Source organism: Passer domesticus, chromosome 2 (genome assembly GCF_036417665.1).
Source record: "Passer domesticus isolate bPasDom1 chromosome 2, bPasDom1.hap1, whole genome shotgun sequence".
Classification (NCBI taxonomy): domain Eukaryota; kingdom Metazoa; phylum Chordata; class Aves; order Passeriformes; family Passeridae; genus Passer; species Passer domesticus.
Genome location: NC_087475.1, coordinates 100,335,350 through 100,344,399, shown reverse-complemented (window position 1 = coordinate 100,344,399; position 9,050 = coordinate 100,335,350).

Here is a 9,050-nt window from a genome sequence, read left to right as displayed (position 1 = left end):
ATATGAGATACTGATATTATAAATAACAAGGCTGTGGTTAGATCATTCCCCACTTACCTATGCAAAACTCTTCAGGATGAGGGAGTTGTTGCTGATCCTAAACTCTCTGGTTTAACTGTTGACCCTTCTGAGTTATCTCTGTAGCATTCACACCAAGCCAGCTGGGCTGGTTAGTCGAGCACTAAGAAAGTGTAAATATTTACTGCCTAACAAATCTAACTTCTCTCACTTTGGTAGAGTCCCATGATTGATTACAGCTCTGCCTTTCATTCTGCAAATATATTGACATCAGTTATATAAATACATTTATCAATTCTTAATATTCTTTGAGAAGGAAGTAAACACCGTGCCCTCCTTTCATTACATTTTAGTTTGTGCAGCCCTCTCTTAAAAGATTGCTGAATTTTCCCTGTTCCCCGTTTTATGTCATCAAAGTATTGCTGGCATTCTTTATTTCAGGTCTACAATTTATTTAAGACCACTTGCTTCCTAAGAATGCCTGGATACTTTTTGTCTCATGCTGTGCTGGTTTTGCCTGTGGTAGAGTTAATTTTCTTTAAAGGAACCATGACACATGATGGAGCCCGGCTGTCCTGGGAATAGTTGAACACCTGCTTGCCCATGGAAAGTGGTGAATGATTCCCTGTTTTGCTTTGCTTGTGTATGCAGACTCTTCTTTACCTATTAACTATCTTTATCACATCCATTGTGTTTTCTCGCTCTTACCCTTTTGATTCTCTCCCCCATCCTACCGCAGGGAAGTAAGTGAGCCAATTTCACTGCAATTGAACATAATTTTTTCTTTTACTGTAGCAATTCAACTCCCTGCTGGGAGTTGAACTGCTACAGTAAAAGAAAAAATTCCAGTCTGGGAATTATACTGGATTGTTACTAACCAAGGTGCTATACGCAGGCTGATTTTCCAATGGTGCTTGTCTTCTTAGTGCTATCCAGGCCACTGAGGTGCTTAACAAACTGGCCATAAAATAATTTATCATTTTTTGTGATTTAAGTTTAATGTGGAAACACTATTTTGTGAGACATAGTTTGATAGTACTCCAAAACGTTTAGTGAGCACTTCTCTGTAACAAGTAAACTTGAAGCCATAGATTCCATTTTTACTGCATGTCTGATACATAGAATATATCTATTTGATAGATGTGTGTGTACCTATAATGCACAGCCGACACATGCCACAAAGAACTGTATGTAGTGTGCAATGTGCAAACACATCAGGACATATTTAATCATTCACAAAAGCAAAATGTTCTCCACATTCTTCATTAACAGATTTTCTAGATATTCAGGATCAGTATATAGCTCCTAAGTGGTAGACACCATCTTAGTGAATGTCATGAAGTGATTATTTTTAAGTTTTTATATATGCCAAGTATTTGTCAAAGCAAGTATCAGCTGTTCTCTGCTGTTGTACATGCATACACTACAGAACCCTCCCTATTCTCTATGTGTCCTTATTGATTGACAAATAAATGATCCACTATCTTGTCTCCTCATGCTCCACGTAACCCATCCTTATGGCTTTCCAGGTGGCCTGGTTGATGTGGAATAATTGCTAGGTGTTTTCCAATGAAATTCTGTTGAGTAATTAATTGTGAACAGTCTGCACGTTGTTTGTTTAACTGTCCTGATTCCTGTAAGTAACACCGTCCTTGTCTTGCCCTGACTGGAGGAAGGCACTGCTGTATCACAGGTGGGAATGAAGAGGGAAACAAGGAGACTGTTCCTGTAACTGGCATTGACTTCTGATTTGGGTCATCTCAGATCAAATTCCAGTTACTACAAAGCTTTCAGCTGTGACTTTAACCAAATCCTTTCGTTCACTGCAGGTCCCTCAGAGAATGTACTTTTTTAGTATGGGGACTGACTCTTATTTTGTGCCTTGGAAACAGGGACAAGATTTTCCTGAGCTAGCTCACGTCCTCCTTCAATGAAACAACAACAACAACAACAAAAATAGCAATATTTCACTGAAGTACAAATGCTTCACTGAAACAGGTAATTTCACGGTATTTCAGGTGTTGATCATGTCCAGGAAACTGTCAGCACGACCCCCCCCGCCTGTATCAAATGCGCTGGGGGTGTAAGCCCTGTTGAACGTCCCTAACACGCTCTGGGCACAGCAGCCTGTTGCCGGGCGGGCGCCCTGCTCCCGCTCCTTGCTCCCGCTCCGCAGTGAATCGTGCCGTCCACACTAATCAGCACCGGCTCCCGTTATTAAAGGGGCCGCCGCACCATTCTCATTTCCCAGAGGCGGGGCCCGGGAATTCGGTCCCCGGGGATTCCGCAGCTCGACACGGTCTAACCGGGGCCGCTCCGCCACCCCTTGTGCTGCAGGCTGCTTTAACCCCTTCTGCGCCCTTCGGAGTTGCAGCAGAGGTTTGTAGGGAATAATCCCAGCTGGTCCAGATTATCTGGACAGAAGGAAATTGCAAGCACCTTTATACCTAATTCTGCAAAAGAAATTTACTTTTCCGATTGCCTTTTCATCCACACGTTGTCCTTATCTGCACGGCATCTAGTTCTGACCTCCCTTCCTTCTTCCATGTATCTTTCTAGCAGCCAGTGCCACAAAAAATCCTTGCCTGTGCTTCCTGTCCTTTTGTTTGGATTAAGCAGCTATTATTCCCCTTGTTTGAATACCATTTCATTACTGCAAATTAATGTTAAATTAATGGATCAACTGTTAAACTTGTTGATCCAACCTAGGCAAGGCCCATATCTTCACTGTGGCGCTTTTCAACCTTTCCTCAGCCTAATGACGTGCCTCTCTGCTGGTACATGACCCTGGTAATCTTTTCACTTCCCTGCCTTGGTTTCACATGTAATTCACGGATGCAAACTGGCTTTATATTCATACAATACTGCTTTTAAAGGATTATGCTTACTGAGAGTGTAGAGTTTTCCTTTGTTAAAATAATTCATTAAAGCCCATTATGAAGTTAATGGTGCAGTAAAGCCTAGAATGATTAGAGAACTTGATTTCTGGGTGAAACCATCGGTGAAGAATTTTGACTTGGTTATGATCTGATACACTGCAGATTTTGAAGCTTTTATATATTATGCTGAAATGATTAATTTTGATCTTTTGAACATTTCATGCAATGGATTTTCTAACATGCAGTGAATAAAACCATAGAATAAATTAGTATAAAAAGGTCTCACTTAGGTCAACTACTGTGCATTAGATGGTCAACTTCAAAGCTAGAAGAGCCCTGTACATATATCTTCTAAAGATCTCCAAGAATTATATTACTCAGTCTCTCTTGGCACTTCGTAGTACTGAATCATCCTCATAGAAAGAACAAATTTTTTCTTGAATATAGCTGAAATTTTCCTTAGTGTAACCTGAATGTTGTTACTTGTCCTTTTTTGTGCCTATACTGATGAACCTAGACGTCACTTCTCTGGAGGAGCTGCTTCATCTTTTCTGAATCATGGCCATTCCAGTCATCTCTGAAATTAGCAAGCAATCTTATAATTTCCTTCCTAATTAATTTTCCCTGTTGACAAATATCCAAAGTTATATTATCAAAATCCTCTCATTTCCCCAATCCATACAGTACTGACAGACAGATAAATTGCTAAATATTTATCATAAAATTAAGTTTTACTAGCAGACAATTTTGGTCAAAGCTTGAAAGTAAACTGAGTTGTTATCAAAGAGCCCTGCTGAGAGATTGATGCCGCACTGATATCATGGGCTAGTTTAAAATTCAGTTGTTTGCAAAGGAGTCCTGCCATATCCCTTTCCCATCAGCCACTTGTTCCAGTCCCCTTCATTGCACCAGCACGGGCATTCAGGATGTCACCTGGACCCACTGGCTGATCTGAGTGGGGCTCTCCTGTGTCAGCACGGTATGGAGGCATCTCAAGCTGTTTGTACAACTGTACTGATGGACTCAGAGCTCTGTCTCCTTTCTGTGACCCTGGGAGATAGTGAGGGTTAGTATCTCTGTGCCAGTTATCCTTATGTGGAGCAGTGGTAATAACGGGAACCAATATCAGTAATGCATTGTGAGATATGCAAATAAAGGTGGCAAGGAAGTGGGAAGTGCTCGTATTTATATGGAAACAATTTCTTCTACAGTCTTTACAGACATATGGGAAGACCCAGTCAGTTTATAATCTAAGGGTGATTTAAAAACTTGTATAAAGGGCAGGATGTTATAATTGTATTGATCAGGTTATGAATAATAATAATTTTAGTATATAACATTACATTGTATGCAGTATATAAACTGTATATATACTATATAATATGAATAATATTAAATAGTAAAATACCAAAATAGTAATATAATTAGTCCAGTAAGAGTTCAATATTCTGAAAAAAAAGCATAAATCTATGCTCCTATATCTGTAGGTAGATACACAGGTATTGATATTTGCTGCTAACTGAAAAGCCAAAAATGACTGTTTTCTAATATTTATAATGCTGATTTTCTTACTGTTATTGAGTTTTACCATGTCTTGTTCTTAGTCTGCTTTTCTAGAAATAAAACTTACTTTAGACAGTCTGTGCCTACATACCATTTTTCCTTTGTAACCTCTGGAATAGCTTTCTTCTACCAAAATTAGGGTATCAAGGTCTCAAAAATAATTTGCTGATTTGATGATTTGCTTAAAATTATGTTCTGATAATTTGATAATTATCTCAAAGAGCCTTTTTTTCTGTTATCCCGGAGAAAAGGCTCCTTTAAATTTAATTAAAATGGCCAACCAGGAAAAAAGATCCAAAAGAGGGAAAGGTTTCAATGTGAATCTCATCAAAGATCCAGCACAAGAGAAGGGTCTTGTAAATGCTCCAGCAGACTCAACTACAGTTCTTGGACCTGGAGCAACTACACAAAACAAATCTTGGGAAAATTTGTTGTTATTCCGTCCATAGAAGTTGGTGGTTCCAATGCTCACATGAAAACAAAAAGGTGATGACTTTTTCTTAATTTAAATTAAAACTTTTCCAGCCTGCAGAATTGTGGAGAAATGCTTGACAAAGCTTGATCTGCAAAGTTTTGAAAACAAGAATATAATTGAAAACAATCAGAGTACCCTCTTAAAAGAGTTTCTGATTTTCAGGAGTTTTACTCATAACTGTAGTTGCAATACCAATATTTTCTATTAGGCAATTTATTTTTAATGTAATTTCAGGAAACTCTTCACTTCTTCTGGTAAAATTCCTGCAGACATCTTTTTCAAAAGATGGGAAAAGTTAAATAGGGCAGAAAAGCCATGATGACCTACTGTTTGAGCACTCTAGTATGGTGGGGTTTTTATTTGTCTCTGTGGTGATTCTGGCACAGCTGTGGTCATGGGAAGAATTAACAGAACAAATTACTGTGATATTTGAGATGACACAGCAGGAGGGTCCCCAGCAAACTGGTGGGACTGGGATGATTCAGGGTGAGTTACTCCAATGCAAAATGGAACAGTTAACTTGTCCTGGGATTTCAACCTAATTTTGCTGTGAGGCAGATCTAGAACACTCACCCAGTTGTGGGCAGTAGCCCTCTACAAAGGCAAAATGTTTTAAATGCCTTGACCCAGGTCTGCCAGAACTCATTTTACCTTTGCCTAAGACTGCTACCACGTAAGAATCCTTTAATTATCTACAAAAATTCTGACTGAAGAATCATTCCAACCCACAGGTCAGTCTCATGACTCATGATTACCAAAAGCATTTAGAGAAAGTACAATGTCATCCTGTCCCCTTAAATTATCCTCTCCCTGTGCCTTTGCTATGGGACTAAATCAGTACTACGTAATCGTGTTTCAGATTTTTCCAGTCTTCTACTTTCCCTTCCTACTCTGATCTATACACATGAATTTGCATGACCCAGTTCACTGTCACCAAATAACTGTCATCATACTTGAAAGGACTACAGAAATGTTCTTTTCTGTAGTTAAAAAAACCCCAACAAAACAAAACCAAAAAAACCTCTTTCATTTTTAAAGGTCATCCCTGCAGGTCTGAGATTAGAAGCGCAGGGAGCAGGATGTGGATGTACAGAGCTGCTTGTCTTCCACCTCTGGAGCTGCCAGTCCGTCCCCTTCTGCCAGGGCAAATCTTCTCTGCTTGAGAGCACAGCTGCTCCACAGGATGGCTGTTCAATCGACAATGATCTCTAGTTTCAAGTGTGACAGCACCGACCTGCTCGATCTCCATTCAGCTGCAGGTGGGGGCAGCGGAAGAGAAAGGGAGGGAGGGAGGGAGGGAGAGGGAGGACACTGCAACCTACGTGAATAATTGATAGTGCAAGGAAAGGAGAGCAGCTGGGTTCCCTGTCTCCATCTGCTCACCAGCTGGGGATGAGAGATCCTTGCTCAGGTAGGGGATGATCAGCTTAGCTGCTTTTATTCTCGTCTTGCTTGCAATGCCAATTAAAAATATTTTGCATCTAGAAGGAATGGGAGCAAAGATAGGTGGGGGAGGGTTGATCCAGATCTTCTCTGATGCTTGTGTGGCGTTGTGTAATGGATAGAGTTTGGGGCAGTTTCAGCCTCATCAGGGAAAGTGTGTGCTTTTTAAAAGACATTGTGCTATTCTGCATTGAGTAGAGAAGCAGTTGCAGAGAGAGAAATGGAGAGTGGAGGTGGGGGGAGCAGATGTCTGTGTAGGAAATTAAACAAACTGAAAGGATGGAGGGGCATGAGAGAGGGTCTGCCCAGACTCAAAAGGATCCCACCCTGATTATGTCAGTCCTGGACATAAAATGAGGAGTCCAAGTGCACTGCGGGAGATGCTGTCTGTGCACACCCGGTGCTATATTTAGAAGCTGTGTGCATAGATCTGTGGAAACAGCTGAGGTGAGAACATGTGTGTTTCTGTCTGTGGATGCAGCTATGAGTTTGTGTAATATTGAAGTAAAACTTAAAAAAATACAGGTTTTGCCCTGCAGAGTTTACCCTTGAAGGATATTCTGCTCTGTTTATGTGGTACTGCGCAGCTTCTGTGGAGCTGCTGATGTTCTTACCATGACTCAATTAACAGAATTGCAGGGACCAGTTTCTGTGTTACAGCTAATACAGACTTCTACGTGAGCAAGATCAAATGCTAATAAAATGAAACACATTGAAAAAATTGCGAACAGAAACTGGGAAAATTCATAGCAAAAGGTATAGACACCAATTACTGTAATACATATATTAATGTCTCTACAAGGATACCTGAAAGAACAAAAACTTATATGCCAGTCCCTAAACCATGCCATAACTATAAAACACATAATGATCCATGCAAGTATGGACACATATAGGGATTAAAATCTAAGACCGTAAGTACAATGTATTAGTCATATAAGAACACAAGTATTAATAGGAGCTGAATCTACTTACTACAACAGAAGGCTTATAATAGGGAATATTTTTGCATCAACAGGGTAAATAGTAACAATGGCTAGCTTGATTGTAAGTTGAGGAACAGAAAGTGGTCCTGTGATTTGTTTACATGTGATTTATTCATATTGCTATTGCTAAAGGAAGTTAATTAGAACAGTAATTAGGGTATTTAATAATTGTTTGATGTTTTGCTTATGATGTTGAGGGCTTTGTACACAACTGGAGTTACACTGAAGGTTAGGTAAAGCTGTGAGGCCGCTAAATGAAAGCTGAGTTCAGTGTGGTTTTGTATGTGAACAAAGTTGGCTCTTGTCTGTAGTGGCAAGCTGCCAAAGAACAAGAATGGCAGAAAGACCTAAGCCTTTCTGTATGCTTTGCTTTCACCATGGCCAGGCCTGATAGCGCTGCTGATAATGACCCTGAGATGGGGGAGGGCAGTAGTTACTGCTGGCAGCCCTCTCTAACAGCAAAAAATAATGTCTCTTCCTCCTTCCTAGATGCAACAGAAATGGCAAGCTTGGCTCTTTGCCTTGGTCCAGTCACATCTCTACTCAGAGATTCAGGTGAATGAGTAAGACCTGCTTGTGCAGAGAGCAGCTGTTCTATTCAGTGCCCTGGGTCCATTTAGGAGGCATTTGAGTTGAAGTGAGGATGTATGAATTGGCCCATGCTCCAGCATCAGATCTTCTGGGGAATTACAAGAGGTAGACAAAAGGAAATTGAGTCACCTTGGCTCCATGCAAGTTACTAAAAACAGCAAGTGGACCCTTTGTCCATTCAAAGTCATCACCCATCTTGATTCCTTACTCCTTAGAGTTTCTTTGCCCACCCACAGATCCTTGAAGACCCCATAATCATTTCTATCCAGGTCTTTCAAGAGTAGAATTTATAGGAAGCATTAGGATGAAAATGGTGCATTAATACTCAAAACTTTGATATAACTCCTTGCTCTCTGCATTTTTCTTTTTTCCCCCATCTCTATCTGCTAGCTCATATTTTCTGCCTGGTCTGTCTGCATATCGTTTGCACATTTCCTTTACATCTTTTCCTAGCTCTCTGGCAAATTCTGTCTCTTGTTCTGTGTTTCCTGATGTCCTCTTCATTAGTTAGAAAAAATCCAGTGTGAGGCTGACATTTGGTGTAAGGTTATAGTTACTGCTTGTATAGGTCTTGATGTAAAGAGAATAAATGGCATCATCCTGTGGAATGAAAGTGAGAAGCATGGAAAAAAATACATGTCCAGAAGAACTCTGTGTTCTCATTTAAACACAGGTATATTCATATTCTTTCTATAGCAGACCATGTTCTTATGCTCAGTTTTTTTATCAGGAATGACCATCTGTTGATGAGTCAATCTGTTGATGAGGAAATGTAAATACAATTGGTTAAGGCATTTGTGACCCCTGGGAAATTGAGCTTCCCTACACATTGCATCAATGAACTATTTCATAAGGAGTGCAGAGCCAAATCTCTGCGATACTTGATGTATGTCACGTCCAAATGACACAGAATTGGATTTAGTGGATACAGCATCTTCCTAGACCTCCCTTTAAAAGAATGGCAGTTTGTGGAGAACTGCTTTGATGCTCACTTTCCTCACTGGATACTGAGAGCCTCAAGATGTGATCTTGTTCCACAGCAGAGTTGACCAAGTGAAACCCCTCTGCTGTCCCCGTCTAACGCTGTGCTTGTGT